The sequence below is a fragment of the Oryx dammah genome, unplaced genomic scaffold (genome assembly GCF_014754425.2).
Source record: "Oryx dammah isolate SB20612 unplaced genomic scaffold, SCBI_Odam_1.1 HiC_scaffold_16, whole genome shotgun sequence".
Lineage (NCBI taxonomy): Eukaryota > Metazoa > Chordata > Mammalia > Artiodactyla > Bovidae > Oryx > Oryx dammah.
Window position 1 is genome coordinate 54,334,801 of NW_024070200.1, and position 19,250 is coordinate 54,354,050.

Below are 19,250 nucleotides of genomic sequence, written 5' to 3' on the forward strand. Positions count from 1 at the left end.
CTGAAAAGGATGGCAAGAATCGCTGCTACTCTTGAAGACCTAAAGCAGGAGTTGGTAAATTACAGCACACACGCCAGATCTGGCCCACCAGTCTAAATAAAGTTTTATTGAAATACAGCCGCTCATTTGTTCACATATTGTCGATGGCTGTCTTTGTACTACAGCAGCATAGTTGAGCAGTTATAACAGGGAATGTATGGCTACAAAGCCTAAAATATTTACTATTTGGCCTTTTGCAGGAAAGGTTTGTTGACTCCTGATCTAAAGATGTCAGAGTATGCAATCTCCATAAATGACTCAGTCTGGCCCCTGGAAGAAACCAGATGGATCCTGAAGCATGACAATAAACCACCACAAACTCAACCAAGCAGTAGCCCCAGTTGCAGCTGTCATGCCAGAGGCATTGATTTTGTTAGTGGAAATTAACATGGCCTCAGGCACATGATATGTGGCCATTGATTTGATAAAAGAATTCCTTTATACTCCTACCAGAAAAGAGGATCTGAAACAGTTTGCACTCACATGGAACAGGCAATAATATGCATTCACAGCTTCCTCTCAGGGATGTATGAACCTACCCCCTAACACACAAAAGAGAACGTCCCATAGACCAGCACATTCAATCTTCCCTTGGCATTGATGATAAGTTGGGTTAGATAAAGAATTGGCTAGCAGAGTGGATGCTTTGGTATGACACATATGCTCCTGAGGGTGAAAGGGAAAATCAGAGTTTGCCATATCGATACAAGTGTTAGGGGTACAGTGGTCAGGGGCATGCCAAGACATCTCCTCCCAAGCAAAAGGTAAACAACTGCATCTTATACCTCCCGCCATGGAGAAGGAAGGAAGCCCAGAGCTTGACAAAACACTGGTAGATTTTGTCAAGTTCCGGAAGCATCGTGTTCCATACTTTGCAGTAGTATTCTAGCTCATAGACTGGATGAAATGAAGTACTGTGTATCTTGAGTAGAGACAGCCATGAAGGAGTTTGCAGCAAGTCCAGGGTGCAGAGCAAGCAGCCTTGCCTCTTGTGCTGTATGACCCAGCAGAACCTATGTTATTGACTTGATGCTGGTGGTAGGCAAAGATGCTGTGTGAAGCAAATGGTAAAGAACAGGGCAATCACCACAAGGCCACAGCATCTGCAGTGGAGAAGGATAGACCTTTAGAAAACAGCCTCTAGTAGAGACGGAGCACCATGGAGCACCACGTGACCATGAATCCAGAATGTTCCATGATGGTCTTAGCCTGTCATCATGCCCTCAAGTTGGGCTGGCCCAGCAGCAGCCCGACAAAAATGAGTGGGATGAGACTGAACAGCATTTGGTCCAGAGAATGCAAGCAGGCTGCATGAACAGATAGCCTAGGTCCTCATGAATTCACTCTCAGCTCATCCTGTACAGCAGCCAGTATGACCAGCTGGAGGAAAAACCCGAGCTTGGTTTACAGATGGGTCAGTGTAACAGGCTGAATATGTATGTCCCCGCAGTTTCATACATTGAAGTGCCCGCCCTCAGTGTGAGGATATTAGGAGAAGGGCCTTTGGGAGGTGATGAGGTTTAGATTGGGTTCCCTGGTGTTTCAAACAGTAAAGAATCTGCCTGCAATGCAGGAGACCCTGGTTTGATCCCTGGATCAGGAAGATCCCTTGGAGAAGGAGATAGCAACCCACTCCAGTGTTCTTGCCTGGAGAATCACATGGACAGAGGAGTCTAGTAAGCTACAGTCCATGGGGTAGCAATGTTCATCTGCTGGCCCCAGAGACCACACTGAGTGCTGATATAATAACATACCTCAAAAACTACAACTGGCAGCTCAATCCTTCCATCCTGAAGAGCTAGAAATTCCTTGTAAGAAGAATAGACATATTCCATTTATGGGTTTGCCTTTCCTACCCATAACTGAAGCTATGGCCTCTGTCTATCCAAGGACCTAATATATTTGAGTCCCACCAACTTAATATGTCCCACCAACATGGACCTTACAGAACATTGCTGTCATAGGGAACACATGAGTCATTGTTATTGCCACTCAGTCTTGTCCAACTCTTTGCAACCCCGTGGACTGTAGCCCACCAGGCTCCTCTGTCCATGGGATTTCCAAGGCAAGAATACTGGGGTGGAATGTTATTTCCTTCTCCAAGGGGTCTTCCCAATCCAGGGATCAACCCATGTCTCTTGCATTGCAGGCAGATTCTTTACCATCTGAACCACCAGGAAAGCCGTCATAGGAAACACATTCTGGAGCCAAGGAAGTATAGAAGTTGGCCCACATGGAACCACTTGGACATATCACATATGAAACCCCCTCAGAAGCTGCCAGCCTCACAGAGCAATGGAAGAGCTTTCTGAAGGCTCTGTTGAAGCACCAACTTGAATGCAATACTCCATGAGGATGGGTGCTACCCTGCAGGATGCAGTGACCCCATCGAGTTAAAGACCTTTGTATAGTATTGTCTGCCAAGTAGGAGTACAGCATGGGTCTAGGATCCAAGAGGTAGAAACAGGAATGGCCATATTTAACACCCCTCCCAGTGTCCCAGGGAAGAACACTGTGCTTCTCATCTCTCCAAAGCTACAGGTCCTGTTTGCCAATGGGGGTACACTATTGCCAGAACCAAGCAAGAGTCCCAATAAATTAGAAGCTATGGCTGCTACCCAGTCTTGTCAAACTCTTTGGGTCCAGGGGCCAACGGGGGAAGCGAGGAATCTGGATCTAGACAGCGGTACTTGTCCCTGAAACCCAGAAGGCAGAGCTCCAGGTCTGTCTTTCAGTCCCTCCCAGCCAACTGTGAAGGTAAATGAATAAATGCAGCATCCCTGGGTATTTGAGCAACTGAGCCCCTGAGACAGCAGGAGTGTTAGCAGAGGGTGAGAGGAATCTAGGCGGGGTGGTGGTGCAGAGAACACGGAGCCCCCGGTGGGGACCCAAGACCAGCCGCTGTTGGTTGCTTCTCCTCTCGCTCTCCTAAGTTTCCCCCAGGAAGGGAGGAGCTCACAGGAATCTTGGGGAAGCTGCTGGAGAATGCGAATGAAGAAGTGGCTCTGAGTGGCGCGAATAGCCGACTGCAGACACAGACGCCCACCGTGACGGCTGTGGAAGAAAGTCCTGCTCCCGCGGGGCTGCCAGTGGGCAGCTCCCGGCTGTCAGCACCGCAGGGTCGGCCTCAGCTGCAGGGTGACCTCGCCTGACGGCCTGCCCTTCCTAGGCTAACACATCCGACTGCCCACTGTGGGGAAGATAAATCTGGCCTTCTCCACCTAGTGGGGGTGACTCTGATGGGCAAGCGTTCCCTGCGTGGTTGGCCAAGCTTTGGGGAGGTCCCCATAGCAACCCCCCTCAGCCCAGCTTTGCTTTCCTTCCGTCTTCTCTGCTGCGGTCCGTGCAGGATGAGCTGCTCAAGAGGCCGGGAAGGAGGGTGTGCTATCCGGGGTGGGAGGTGTGGTCTGCAGGCTGTCTCTCCTTGCTGGCTTCTCCCAGATTTGCGGGGAGAATCAGAGGTCATGGCCTTCTTGGAGCAGCCTTCGTTCAGTGGCTGAGCAACAGCACTACAGAGGTAGCCCTCCACAGAAGCTGCTCCACATTACCCTCCTATGAACAGTATTAATTTCCTGTATTTAGTATCAGTTAAGTGAGAAGGCGCTGACCCCTCCTCATTACATTGCACACATTCTGGGTTCTTTTCCAAACAACGATCTGAGTTTCACGTGGCTCCAGTTCTTAGCACAACCATTCTGACCCCATTCAAGACACATCTGATAGAAAATACTGGCTGCAAAGTTCCCCTCTGGGTGGATGAGTCTTTATCAGACCTGCACAGTCGTTCACTGTCTCTTTCTACGCAGTCCCTCTCCTCCCTCTCTCTTCATGGGTGTTGACCCCTAACAAATACCTTGTAACCTAAGCTCTGTTTTAGTGCCTGCCCCTTGAGAACACAAATCGCAACAAAGAGGAGGGAAATTAAGTGAATTAAAGTCACCCCAAGTCACACCCCCAGCATAAATAGAGACATAATGGTTCTGCCATAAGTATATGAAATCAGCCAAGTACCCTGTAAACTGTTAAGTCTCCCTTCTGTTTATTCAATGACAGTGTCAAAATCTCACATTTTTTCATCAGAATATAAAAAGTCAGTGTCACATCTAAGTGATTTGCAGCCCCCAAACATGTTAAGAATGCTATCTTTGTTATATTATGAAACATTTTTAATTAATCTCCATTCAGCAGACTTCAGTTAACTAAAGGCCTCTATTCCTCTCTGTAAGTCATATGGCTGTGCGAAAGTCCTGCTCCTCCTGGTGGGCCTGCATACTTTCGTTCTCATGGACCATCAGCTCACCCTAGAGAACAGGTGTCCCGTAATACAGGGGTCCCCAGTCTCTGGGATCTACCACCTGATGATCTGAGGTGGAGCTGATGTAATAATAATAGAAATAAAATGCCCAATAAATGAGATGCACTTGAATCATCCTGAAACCATCCCCTCCTTAGAAAACCTGTCTTCCACAAAAGGTTGGGGACCGCCGCTAACCTGACTTCCATTATGTCACTAAATTGCCTTCCACAGAAGTTGCTCCAAATTACCCTCCTGTGAACAGTATATGGAATTAATTCCCTGTATTTAGTATCTGTTATGTGAGAAGGTACTGACCCTTCCTCAATAAACTGCACACATTCTGGGTTATTTTCCAAACAACGATCTGAGTTTCACGTGGCTCCAGTTCTTAGATGACCCTGGAGTCATGCACAGATCATATGTGTGTGAATCCAACTAGATGTTAAAACAACAGGCATGTTGAGGTTTGACAGAAAACAGCAAAATTCTGTAAAGCAACTATCCTTCAGTAAAAAATTAATTACTTAAAACAACAACAGCAGGCACTGGTAGAGCCTGTTGAGAGCTGAAAAGTCTGTGGCCCACTAAGGGCCTTTAGACTTTAAACACTTTTCTTCTGGCCCAAGAAAATATTTTTGTGACTCAGATTAAACATGGGCTGTGAGTTTATGATCCATGGTTTATACTTGAAAGATACTTGTTGAAAAATAATTATTGCCTCTGAACATGAAAAGAAGCATTCCCTAAGCAAAGCCAACTGCCTCATACAGCTGGCCCTACAGTCTTTACTCCAAAAATGTCAGATGAAATGGGATGGCAAGAACTCCAAGATGGACAAAGGGCTCCAAAATTAATAAGCATTCTCTTCTTGGGAAGCAAAGTAGGTGTCATATAAAGACATAAGTGAATGAGCAAACGGTGACTGCTTTTCTGCGCTCCCTTCCTCCTTACCTTCTACAGGCGTGGAGCTCTCTCACTTTCAGAGCCTGGGAGTGACGGCAGATGCATTTATAAATACACCCACACTTGTCGTGAATCTCAGCAGCTTCACTCCACATCCCCAGAGGACTGACTATAGGAATCCATTAAGTTAATGAGGGGTTGGGCGCAGCTATATCCGTGCAACACGTGACAAGCAGCACCCCCTAATTGAATCAGGAACCTTCTGCAGAGACTCTGAGGGAAAAGTTCTGCTTTCCATTTCTTGAAAAGCAGAGCTCTGGGCACACAGCTGGGCATATAAGGGGAAGGTTTTACTAGGACCCGATGGCAGGTGTGTGAACTCTGAGAACACGAATACTGTATGAACAGGTCCCTTTTCCTCCTCCGTCAAGGAATCCAGTTTGCTGTTTCCCCTCCTTTTCTTTGGGGAGGGGAAGAGTTGTCAAGAGAAAGCCTCTGATTTCAGGTCTAATTGTATTGTCAGGGTATCTGGGGAATGTGGGGATATTCCCTATTTTTGGCTTTTTTATTTAAAAAGCTAGCAAAGGCATGTCTTCCTGTGGTTGTGCCCAAGACAGGGAGAGGGTCAGGTGCTCACTGATTATTGATTTTCACTGAGGATGTAAGGTGTCGTTCTATTACCGATTTTTGTGTTATTTGATTCTTTGAAGAACCACTTAAATTTAATTTCTTCACCAGACCTAGAAGGGGCATTAAGAAAAGGACTCCTCTGAAGAAATAGCTTGGGATTTTCCAACCAGTTTTTGATGATCCGTGTCCATCTCCCCTTGGTCTGTTTGCCTTCGAATACTGATTTCCAGAGATGCTACTATATCTACTTTTTCATCTCAATTTCAGTTACATTATGTCATTTGTTTGCTGGCTGCGCTGGGTCTTTGTTGCTACAAGGAGGCTTTCTCTGAGTGTGGCCAATGGGGGAGGGGATGAGGAGGGGTGGGTGGGCTACTCTTTCCTGCCCAGCACAGGCTTCTCTTTGTAGCAGCTTCTCTCGCTGTGGAGCACAGGCTCTAGGTGCTGGGGCTCAGTAGTTGTGGCACAGGAGCTTAGTTGCCCCAGGGCATGTGGGATCCTAGTTCCCTGACCAGGGATTGAACCTGTGTCCTCTGCTTTGGCAGGTGGATTCTCAACTACTGGACCAATAGGGAAGTCCTGCAGTTAACGTTGTGACTGAACCTAGCTACTGAGACAGCTCAACAAGCAAGATGTAGGATTCTTGCTCCTTTAGGCGCCTGTCTCCTCCTCACTATATTCCTGTATTCCGATTCTTCTAATTTCCCTTTCGACTCTCTCTGGCCCTGGTACTGCCTCAGCTCAGAGATGCCACGTCACTGGGCACCACTCCCCTGCAGTCTTGCGTGTTCTTCAATCTTGAAGAATTGATGCTTTTGAGCTGTGGTGTTGGAGAAGACTCTTGAGAGTCCTTTGGACTGCAAGGAGATCCAACCAACCCATCCTAGAAGATATCAGTCCTGAATATTCATTCATTGGAGGGACTGATGTTGACGCTGAAACTCCAATACTTTGGCCACCTGATGTGAAGAACTTACTCATTTGAAAAGACCCTGATGCTGGGAAAGATTGAGGGCAGGAGGAGAAAGGGACGACAGAGGATGAGAGGGTTGGATGGCATCACCAACTCAATGGACATGAGTTTGAGTAAACTCTGGGAGTTGGCGATGGACAGGGAGACCTGGCATGCTGCGGTTCATGGGGTCGCAAAGAATCGGATACGACTGAGCGACTGAACTGAACTGAACCATCTTGCACAGTGCCACCTGGTGGTTCCCCTCTGCTATTACAGCAGGACAACAAAAGCCCAGAGGCCGGGGCAGCGCTTCAAATGAATGGAAACAAAGCTTTGAGGACCATTGCATGAAAGAAATCAAATGACTGATAGAAAAAAATTCCTCCTTTTGTGGAATGGCCGTAAATTCACGAGTTGTATGAATGCAGAGTAAGGATTGATTCTGTAGGGACTAGTTTACAAACATCAAAACTATATTCCTATCCACATCTTTGAAAACACCTTTTATACTGTATTTTGTTAGTGAATGAGGGTGACTTTGGAGTGGTTAACCACTCTCTATGGAAGTCCTCTCTTTATAGGCTTCTGAAAGCAAAACTGTAAATGGTTTTCTATTATCTAGCAAATTATGATGAATCATCAATATTATTGACACTTAAGAGTTTATCCTTTCAAACAGCTGCAGCGACCTCAAAACGAAAATTCCTGCTTCATACAAAGCATCTCCCTCTCACAATGGCTAGCTCAGTACTGTCGTCCTGGGTCCTCGCTGATATTTCACCACGTGAAAGAAAAAAGAACCAAGTGGCAGTAAGCTTTTTAGCATTTATCTTTTTTTCCCCCCCTTTAGCTGTGCTTTGGAAGTAACTGAAAATGTTTGTCGGTGTGATTTTTAAATTTCTCTATTTTAAAATATAGGTGCTGCTTAGTGATTTCTGCTTCATAGTTATTTGTGGTCAATGTCATTCTAGAAATGGAGGAAAAGAAGATCTTTAGCCACCAGCCTCATCTATCCCATTGATTTCCTCGCCCAACACAAGCCCCTGATGGAGCTTGAAATGAAGGCAGCTTTGCTTTTGTTTTCTGCCTCTTTTGTTGGCACACCTCTGCTGGAGGCCAGCTGTGGTCTAAGCCTGGGGCACTCATTCTGCAAGAAGGCTATCTGCCCTTCCCAGTGCCTGACAAACAGAAGGTAAGGGGGAAGGGAGGGGAATGCCATTCCCTTGGCTAGGCCTGGAGATGAACTACAGGAGGAAAGGCTTATAAAAGACACAGGAGCCAAGAAGTTACCAATTCAGGCAGAAAAGCAGGGTGACAGTGCTGGAATGTGGCAGTGGGAGGGCTGCTATAAAAGGCCAGAGGAACTCACTCACGTCTTAAAAACTATAAAATAAGACAGAGAGTCACAGATGTAGAAAATAAAATTTTGGTTACCAGGGGGTAAGGGAGGAAGGGGGTAAGGGAGGAACCCCATGAACAATATGAAAAGGCAAAATGATAGGATACTGAAAGAGGAACTCCCCAGGTCAGTAGGTGCCCAATATGCTACTGGAGATCAGTGGAGAAATAACTCCAGAAAGAATGAAGGGATGGAGCCAAAGCAAAAACAACACCCAGTTGTGGATGTGACTGGTGATAAAAGCAAGGTCCGATGCTGTAAAGAGCAATATAGCATAGGAACCTGGAATGTTAGGTCCATGAATCAAGGCAAATTGGAAGTGGTCAAACAGGAGATGGCAAGAGTGAACATCGACATTCTAGGAATCAGCAAACTAAAATGGACTGGAACGGGTGAATTTAACTCAGATGACCATTATATCTACTACTGCGGGCAGGAATCCCTCAGAAGAAATGGAGTAGCCATCATGGTCAACAAAAGAGTCCAAAATGCAGTCCTTAGATGCAATCTCAAAAACAACAGAATGATCTCTGTTCGTTTCCAAGAAAAACCATTCAATATCACAGTAATCCAAGTCTATGCCCCAACCAGTAATGCTGAAGAAGCTGAAGTTGAATGGTTCTATGAAGACCTACAAGACCTTTTAGAACTAACACCCAAAAAAGATGTCCTTTTCATTATAGGGGACTGGAATGCAAAAGCAGGAAGTCAAGAAACAGCTGGGGTAAAGGTAAATTTGGCCTTGGAATACAGAATGAAGCAGGGCAAAGGCTAATAGAGTTTTGCCAAGAGAATGCACTGGTCATAGCAAATACCCTCTTCCAACAACACAAGAGAAGACTGTACACACGGACATCACCGAATGGTCAGCACTGAAATCAGATTGATTATATTCTTTGCAGCCGAAGATGGAGAGGCTCTATACAGTCAGCAAAAACTAGACCGGGAGCTGATTGTGGCTCAGATCATGAACTCTTTATTGCCAAATTCAGACCTAAATTGAAGAAAGTAGGGGAAACCACTAGACCATTCAGGTATGACCTAAATCAAATTCCTTATGATTGTACAGTGGAAGTGAGAAATAGATTTAAGGGACTAGATCTGATAGAGTGCCTGATGAGCTATGGACTGAGGTTCATGACATTGTATAGGAGACAGGGATCAAGACCATCCCCATGGAAAAGAAATGCAAAAAAGCAAAATGACTGTCCGAGGACGCCTTACAAATAGCTGTGAAAAGAAGAGAGGCAAAAAGCAAAGGAGAAAAGAAAAGATACAAGCATCTGAATGCAGAGTTCCAAAGAATAGCAAGGAGAGATAAGAAAGCCATCCTCAGTGATCAAAGCAAAGAAATAGAGGGGAAAACAACAGAGTGGGAAAGACTAGAGATATCTTCAAGAAAATTAGAGATATCAGGGGAACATTTCCTGCAAAGATGGGCTCGATAAAGGACAGAAATGGTATGGACCTAACAGAAGCAGAGGATATTAAGAAGAGCTGGCAAGAATACACAGAAGAACTGTACAAAAAAGATTTGCACAACCCAGATAATCACGATGGTATGATCACTCACACTCACCTAGAGCCAGACATCCTGGAATGTGAAGTCAAGTGGGCCTTAGGAAGCATCACTACGAACAAAGCTAGTGGAGGTGATGGAATTCCAGTGGAGCTATTTCAAATCCTGGAAGATGATGCTGTGAAAGTGCTGCACTCAATATGCCAGCAAATTTGGAAAACTCAGCAGTGGCCACAGGACTGGAAAAGGTCAGTTTTCATTCCAATCCCAAAGAAAGGCAATGCCAAAGAATGCTCAAACTACTGCACAATTGCACTCATTTCACATGCTAGTAAAGTAATGCTCAAAATTTTCCAAGCCAGGCTTCAACAATATGTGGAACTTCCAAATGTTCAAGCTGGTTTGAGAAAAGGCAGAGGAACCAGAGATCAAATTGCCAACATCCGCTGGATCATCGAAAAAGCAAGAGAGTTCCAGAAAAACATCTATTTCTGTTTTATTGACATCTATTTCTGCCTTTGACCGTATGGATCACAATAAACTGTGGAAAATTCTGAAAGAGATGGGAATACCAGACCACATGACCTGCCTCTTAAGAAACCTATATGCAGGTAAGGAAGCAACAGTTAGAACTGGACATGAAACAACAGACTGGTTCCAAATAGGAAAAGGAGTACGTCAAGGCTGTATATTGTCACCCTGCTTATTTAACTTATATGCAGAGTACATCATGAGAAATGCTGGGCTGGAAGAAACACAAGCTGGAATCAAGAGTGGGAGAAATGTCAATAACCTCAGATATGCAGATGACACCACCGTTATGGTAGAAAGTGAAGAGGAACTAAAAAGCCTCTTGATGAAAGAGGAGAGTGAAAAAGTTGGCTTAAAGCTCAACATTCAGAAAACGAAGATCATGGCATCTGGTCCCATCACTCCATGGGAAATAGATGGGGAAACAGTGTCAGACTTTACTTTTGGAGGCTCCAGAATCACTACAGATCATGATTGCATCCAAATTAAAAGACACTTACTCCTTGGAAGGAAAGTTATGACCAACCTAGATAGTACATTAAAAAGCAGAGACATTACTTTACCAACAAAGATCCGTCTAGTCAAGGCTATGGTTTTTCCATTGGTCATGTATGGATGTGAAAGTTGGACTGTGAAGAAAGCTGAGTGCCAAAGAATTGATGCTTTTGAACTGTGGTGTTGGAGAAGACTCTTGAGAGTCCCTTGGACTGCAAGGAGATCCAACCAGTCCATTCTAAAGGAGATCAGTCCTGGGTGTTTTTTGGAAGGAATGATGCTAAAGCTGAAACTCCAATACTTTGGCCACCTCACGCAAAGAGTTGACTCATTGGAAAAGACTCTGAAGCTGGGAGGGATTGGGGGCAGGAGGAGAAGGGGATGACAGAGGATGAGATGGCTGGATGGCATCACAGACTCTATGGACGTGAGTTTGAGTGAACTCCGGGAGTTGGTGATAGACAGGGAGGCCTGGCATGCTGTGATTCATGGGGTCACAAAGAGTTGGACATGACTGAGCGAGTGAAATGAACTGAACTGAACTGAAGGGAGGAAGGGATAAATTGCAAGATTGGCTTTAACAGATACACACTATTGTATATAAAATAGATACCTAAGAAGGACCTACTGAATAGCACAGAGGACTCTACTCAGTACTCTGTAATGGCCTCTATGGGAGAGGAATCTGAAAATAGAGTGGATATATGTATATGCATATGTATAGCTGAGTCACTTTGTTATTTAGCAGAAATAAACACAGCATCGTAAATCAACTATACTCCAATAAAAATCATCTAAAAACACAAAACAAGAATTATAAAACTCATCCCAAATGCCCCAAATGGGGATTACGCACACAAAGGAAAAGTGAAGAGGAAGGACATGTATTGAAGGTCTTCCCGAGTTCTCCAGCTGCCTTGGGACTCCCTCCCCTCCCTCTCCCTCCTCCCCTCCCTCTCCCTCCTCCCCTCCCTCCCTTCCTCCTCTTCTTCTCCTTTCTCTCTCTTTCCCTTCCTCCTAGGCTCAGGAAGCAGGAGCCCCACAAACAGCTGAATCAGTGACTGTGGCCGAGGACTTCATGGACCCTACCAGAGATAAAGTAACCCACAACAGCCCCTTCTGGATCTGAGATCCCAGTTTTTCCTTTTGGAAGAAAATTGAACGAGGAATTTGCCCTTCTTAATCTCTCCCAGACCCATGCGCTGCTATATTGGGAAGACCACGCGGCATTTCTCCGACTCAGTGTGTGGGTAACTGAAGTGCTCGCTGAGGTGGCTGCTATGAGCCCAGTCTACTCTCAGTGATGTCAGGGGGCTGGGGGCTGGGGGCTTCTCCCAGGGCCCCTCAGGAAAGCTTAGGGAACGGCTTTCAGGCAGAAGAGTGACCCCGTTCTCATCAATCACCCCGGGGAATTTTCCAGAAACCCACCAATGGGCTATATTCCTCCATTGGCTTAAGATTACACCTGGGGTTCTGCTGCTGGACTTGTGTGTGTGTGTGTGTGTGTGTGTGTGAGTCACTCAGTCATGTCTGACTCTTTACAACCCCATGGACTATAGCCCACCAGGCTCCTCTGTCCATGGAATTCTCCAGGCAAGACTACTGGAGTGGTTTCTCATTGCCTTCTCCAGGGGATGTTCCCAACCCAGGGTTCAAACCTGGGTCTCCTGCATTGCAGGCAGATTCTTTACCATCTGAGCCACCAACTATCACCAAAAACATGTTGCTATAAAGGCAGGAACCTGCTACTCTCCATAATCATTCTGAATTGTCAGAATTATGTCCCTCTTGGTAAACGTTTAGTCTAGGCTTCAATATATGTGGGATTGCAAAGTGCCATGAAGAATGTATGTAACATAAAAACATGCAACTCTACTTCGTGGTAGAGATAATCCCAAACAATCATTCACCGCATAAATGTTGAGCAGTAATAATGCCCTTTTAGAGTGTGGAAGAGTTTGAGACAATTTGGATTTAATAAATTTCTTTTTAAAAAATGTCTGGGGAAACTTAAATTACTGCTTTCTTTTTCTTATCAATAAATTTCCTCCTAGCAAAAAAATGGAAGATATTTCAAAATGTGTAGTCGTCACATAGGTGCATTTCAGATGAGGATTCTTCTCAAAGAGGGCAGTGCGCCACAGGATGCCCTGAAGACCTGGCCAAGAACTTTATTTGTGAAGATGTGAGAAGAAAGGATGCCTTTATGACCTGAATGTTTCTTTCGCCCTCCACCCCTCATTTTAACAGATCAGCAGTACTGTTGCCAGCATCAGGCCATCCTCAGCAGAATCTGAGCAATGGTTGGGGGGAGGGGGCTTCCCAGGTGGCACTGATGGTAAGGAACCCACCTGCCAACGCAGGAGACCTAAGAGACGCAGGTTTGTTACCTGTGTCGGGAAGATCCCTGGAGGAGGGCAAGGCAACCCACTCCAGTATTCTTGCCTGGAGAATCCCATGGACAGCGGAGCCTGGCGAGCTACAGTCCATAGCGTCGAGAAGAGTCAGACATAACTGAAGTGACTCAGCACGCACGCAGGCACAAGGCTAACGGGAAGTGATCCCCTCAGCCCCCGGGAGTTACAAGATTTGTGGCACGCCCTCCTCTCCCTGCAAGTGGCTCTCTGAATCACCCTTGTGCTCCAGAAGTTGCGGCTGGGCCGTGACACAAAACAGTCAACAGAGAAGTCCAGGTTAAGGGATGATCAGGCAGAGAAGGCAATGGCACCCCACTCCAGTACTCTTGCCTGGAAAAGCCCATGGATGGAGGAGCCTGGTGGGCTGCAGTCCATGGAGTTGCTAAAAGTCAGACACAACTGAGTGACTTCACTCTCAATTCTCACTTTCGTGCACTGGAGAAGGAAATGGTAACCCGCTCCAGTGTTGTTGCCTGGAGAATCCCAGAGACGGGGGAGCCTGGTGGGCTGCTGTCTACGGGGTTGCACAGAGTCAGACATGACTGAAGCGACTTAGCAGCAGCAGGAGCAGCAGTGACATCAGGTGAGAGGACAGGAGTGAGAAGCGTCTCCAGGGCTCCCGGGATCAGTGGGGCAAGTTTTTGTAGGCTGTGCTTTCCTTCATTGGAAATTGCAACATGAATATTAGGTAGATGCTTGAAAAACATCAAAGAAACATTGGAAATTATTTGCAAAACCAATTTTCTTTACTTAATATTTGAATATTTGTGTTTATATTGGGTTATTGAGAAAGAATATTAAACTCTGACAGGAAAAAAAAATTCAGTGCAGAGAAAATAGGCACAACAAATTTTAATGACATTTTTCTTGATTATAGAGTCATTTATGATCGTTGTAGAAATTTTATAAAACAGAAAAAAATATGTAGAAAAATACAAATCAACCTAAGTTTCACCATCCAGCGATAAACCCTCCTCACATGTTATATATAGTCTTTCTTTTTTTGTATTATCCTAAGTGATAAATCAAAGTCCATATGGGATGAGCACTTTAGGCTAGGATTCCATGTACTTTAGATACATTATCTTAATTTGTTCTCACTGAAATTCGTGAGTTAAGTATTGCTATTTTCTTCATTTCATATTTAGGAGACTGAAACTTGAACTGAGATCACACAAAAAGGTGAGTTCTGAACAGTGATTCACTTTGCAATCAACTCTAAACCAGAACTACGCAAAGTGTGGTCCATGGACCAGTGCCAGCGTGTGGATTGTCTGTTACGGATCCCTGCCCAGACAAGTACAGAAAAGTAAAGACAAGCACTTAGTAACGTCTGTAGCAATTTCACATTTGCAACATCAGGGGCTTCTCTGGATGAAGAGGTTTGGGGACCCCGGACACACACAGTGAGTCATGGTGTGAACTGCCTTCTAGTTACCCAGGAGGTCATGCACTGGTCTGCAATCAGTGAGAAATTCAAAATGAAATGAAATGAAAACCCTGGTCTTGCACCAAGAATACTTTGAGGAGCACTGCTCTAAACCACGCGCACCATGGTTTTAAATGTAGGTGGTATTATTTATTGTTCAGCTATGGAGAGCCAAATGGATCAGGAGGGCCACTGAAAACACAGTTTGTTCCTCACAGCTCCAAGAGGAGGGGGCACAACATGCCGTGCAGGGCCACTGAGGGAGGCAACAGGGTCAGGCGGGAGGCAGAAGGCGTAGGAGGAAAATGTGCGCAAGAGCCGTTGTTGTGGTTTCCATGGAAAGGAACAGGTGAAGCAGGATAAGCACTTAGAATTCGCTGGTTTGCATAATTCCAACGGGCGCTGGGGCATGGGGGCTGATCCTAGTGTCTGGTACTGGTCTTAAGATGCTTAGGACAAGGGGTTAGTGGCTCAGACCATGAGAGTCCCAGTAAGAGGTGGCTGGGGGTGTGGACCCCGGATTGTTCCACTTGCTCGTGAAAGGCAAATCCTTTGCCATCTCTTGGGACTGACCACCTTGGGCAGGGCAGTCTCTCTAGGGTCAGGAAGGACTCAGATGTCAAAGTATTAAAATCAAAATATCTGCTTAAGACAAACAATTTGCATTGCCGCCTAGGGTGATAACAATGAAATAAAGGTAGGAAAATTAGCTGCTAAGAGATAGAAAATGCAACAATATGAAACAGCTACAGAAACTCTCTGCTGCCCCCACACACATGGTCAGCAGCTTCTGGCAAGTCCTTGTTTCACACAATCATTGAAGGCAGGCTGGATGAGGGCTTGGGTGCAAAGCTGGAGGTAGGAGAAAAAAAACCTGCCAAGGTCTTTTCCATCCCCATTGCGGCAGAGCCTGCCCGTTGTCCCTCACATCTGTCCTTCCCTTCTCTCATGACACACTTAGATGAGCACACAGAAGGCCAGGATAAAGATTTGCTTCACGCTTCCCTTGCAGCTAGGTGTGGCCACATGACTGTGTTCAGAAGAAAGTGGACAGATGCAGAAGCCAGGTTTAGACAGATGCAGACAAACGTGGCCAGCTTTTAAAACTTTTCGTCCTTTTTTTTCCCCTGATATTCTTCTTTAAAGGCGCAGTTTTATTTATTTATTTTCCCCCCCACCATTTACTCTCTTTATTTCAGTAACCCTAGAAAATATCCCCAGAGAAAAGCAGACCACAATATCCTAGAAATCAGTACTGACAGGGTGAACTCTCTTCCAGAAGTCCTGCCAGGAGTTTTGCTGCAAATCTGCACCTGTTCAGACCCACATTTTCAACTTTTGAAATTAATTTTTGTTGGAGTATGGTTGCTTTACAATGTGGCATTAGTTTCTGCTGTACAGCAAAGTGAATCAGCCACTCGTATACTATGTCCCCTTTTTTGGATTCTTCCCCGTTTAGGTCCCCACAGAGCATGAGGAGGGTTCCTTGTGCTGCACAGCAAGTTCTCACTCATTACCCATTTCACACATAATGTCAATAACGTACATATGTCAATCCCAGTCTCCCAGTTCCCGCCAGCACCCCTTTTCCCATCTTGGTATCCATACATTTGAAGAACTTTCTTTTTGTGTTTATCTCTTCCTCCACTTTGTTGCCTGAAACCTGGATGTGATGGCTCAAGAGGAAAGGGCCTCACTGTAGGGTGGGAGAGAGGAAAGGTGGGAGGACCTGAGTCCGTAAGAACCCCGGAGACTTTGTGGACAAACCAGCCCTGGCTATCTGCCTGGAGACTTACACATGAGAGAGGAGGGGCGGCGGGAACCTTGTTTTAAACAAGCCCTTGGCATTTGGAGTTTACTGTTGTGTGCAGCTAAACTTCATCCAAACTCAGATATTCCCAAAACCACTGGTCTCTTGATCCTTCTGAAACTTTCCCAATCTGCTTCATCAAGTCTGTCCTGCGGGGACTGCGAAGAGAAGGTGTCCAACCACAAAGAATACATTTGAGGAGAAGTGAAAGAGGACTTGGAGAAGGCGATGGCACCCTACTCCAGTACTCCTGCCTGGAAAATCCCATGGGTGGAGGAGCCTGGTGGGCTGCAGTCCATGGGGTCGCAAAGAGTCGGACACAACTGAGCGACTTCCCTTTCACTTTTCACTTTCATGCATTGGAGAAGAAAAGGGCAACCCCCTCCAGTGTTCTTGCCTGGAGAATCCCAGGGACGGGGGAGCCTAGTGGGCTTCCATCTATGGGGTCACACAGAGTCGGACACGACTGAAGCGACTTAGCAGCAGCAGCAGCAGCAGAAGAGGACTCCTAATGGGATGCTGTACAAGAAACCCACTTGGGGCCATGGGACACTCCCATTTAACCAGTGTTTTGTGAGGAGATCTCAGCAGGTGGATATTATAATGAATGCTGCCATGGCTTTGGAGACTCTCATCTGCACTTCAGAACTGGTGTTTCACCAGCCTGCTCACCAGGTGGGTGTGACTGTGCAGCTTCCTGTTGCCACTGGTCACCGTATTGAGCTGGAAATTGCTGTTAAACAAGACCATCATTAAACACAGAAGTATATAAGGTGAAAGTCACTTAGTTGTGTCCAAGTCTTTGCAACCCCATGGACTGTAGGCCACCAGGCTCCTCAGTCCATGGAATTCTCCAGGCAAGAATACTGGAGTGGGTTGCTATTGTCTTTTCCAGGGGATCTTCCTGACCCAGGGATTGAACCTGGATCTCCCATATTGCAGGCGGATTCTTTACGACCTGAGCCACCAGGGAAGCTCCAGAAGTATATAAACTTGCATTAAGTCAACTATATTAAAAACAAAGGCAATACATACTCACAAGGCAGCACTTCCTAATTTTATTCTCCATTTTTTTCCTATGTTCTTGAGATTATTTCATGTGTGGTCTCTACCTGATAGAAATACTACATCAACTCTTCTCAACCTTGCCTTCAGTGAGGTGATGGCTGTGGCTTGAGACTAGCCATGGCTGAAACAGGTATTGAGTTGGTTTCCACCATGATGGATAACATGGGACCAGACGAGAAACAAAAATCTGTGGCCCACAAGAATTTACAATCTCATTGAAATGTCATGAAAAACTACATAAAATTGGTTACGTGCGGGAGAGCTAGCACTGAACTCAACTAGGAGACAGGGGGGCTGGATTCTGTTCCAGTTCTGAAATTAGCAGTGGGGCTGTGGTCAAGTCTCCTGGACTCTGGGTCCCAGGGTTTTCCAGCTGTAAATGGCCTTCCACCCAGGACTCCAAGCTGCATGAGATCAGAAACTGTGCCTACAGATCCCCACTACATCCCCAGGCAGAGGTCCAGACACATGGTGAGTGATGCGGCAATACTTTTTAGGTAAATAAACAGCCAGGCACTGCCTCTACCCACTCTTCCAGCTCTGAAAATATGCAGGCCCACGATCCAAACTGAGACCAAGAGAAGTGACGCAAGACTGAGGGCCAGGGGGGCTGACCAGGCCAGTTTCCTTGGGTGACTCCAGGGGTGTCAGGGGTGAGAGGGCCACGCCGGACTCTGAGCACAGAGAAAGCTGATTCTGTGACCTCAGTGATAATTTTGCTGAAGCACTGGTCAGAACAGAGAAAGGGCATTCTTTTGTTTTGACCCTGAGAAAATATTTTTAGCATGTGTATCTGACAAAGGACTGTTATCGTGGATGCCTTTATTCTTAATTGTATGATTTTTTTTTTTTTTGGTTAGACCTATTTTTATTGAAATAGTTGATTTACAAAGTTGTGTTAGTTTCAAATATACAGCAAAGTGAAGTCATCCTTTTTGGTTTATCTTCTCCATCTGGTACCTGACTTCACGCTTTGGTTCAAAACCACCTTAATTTTTTTTTTTTTTTGGTAATTTTTAGAGCACTAGTTAAAAACCAGAATAAAGATTTGTTTCACGTTTCCCTTGCAGCTAGGTGTGACCTTGTGACCATATTCAGAACAAAGTAGACAGAGGCAGAAGCCAGTTTTAGACAGACGCAGACAGATGTGGCCAGTTTTAAAAACCTTCTTTTAGTCCTTTCTTTCCCCTGTTGTTTTTCTTTAAAAGGGTAGTGGCTAAGAGAAGTGACACAGATTGAAGGCCAGGGGTGGCTGACTCAGGCCATAGTTGACTTACAATGCTGTCTTAGTTTCGGGTGTACCACAAAGTGACTCAGTTATACACGGATTCATGCATTTTTAGATTCTTTTCTCATACAGGTTATCACCAAGTACTAAGTCGAGTTCTCTGTGCTATACAGTAGATCCTTATACATTATATATAGTAGTATATATTATATATAGTGTGTGTATATTCATCCCAAGCTCCTGATTTGTCCTCTTCCCACATGTGTTTCCCTTGGTAAACATAAGTGTATTTTTTTTTCAATATCATCAAGTCTATTTCTGTTTTGTGAATAAGTTCATTTGTATCGTTTTCCAGAATTAGACTCCACACATGAGAAATATCATATATTTATCTTTCTCTGACTTACTTCACTTTAAGTATGACAATCTCTAGCTCCATCCATGTCGCTGCAAAAGGCATTGTTTCATTCTATTTTATGGTTGGGTAATATTCCATTGTATATATGTACCATATCTTCTTAGGGGTTCCT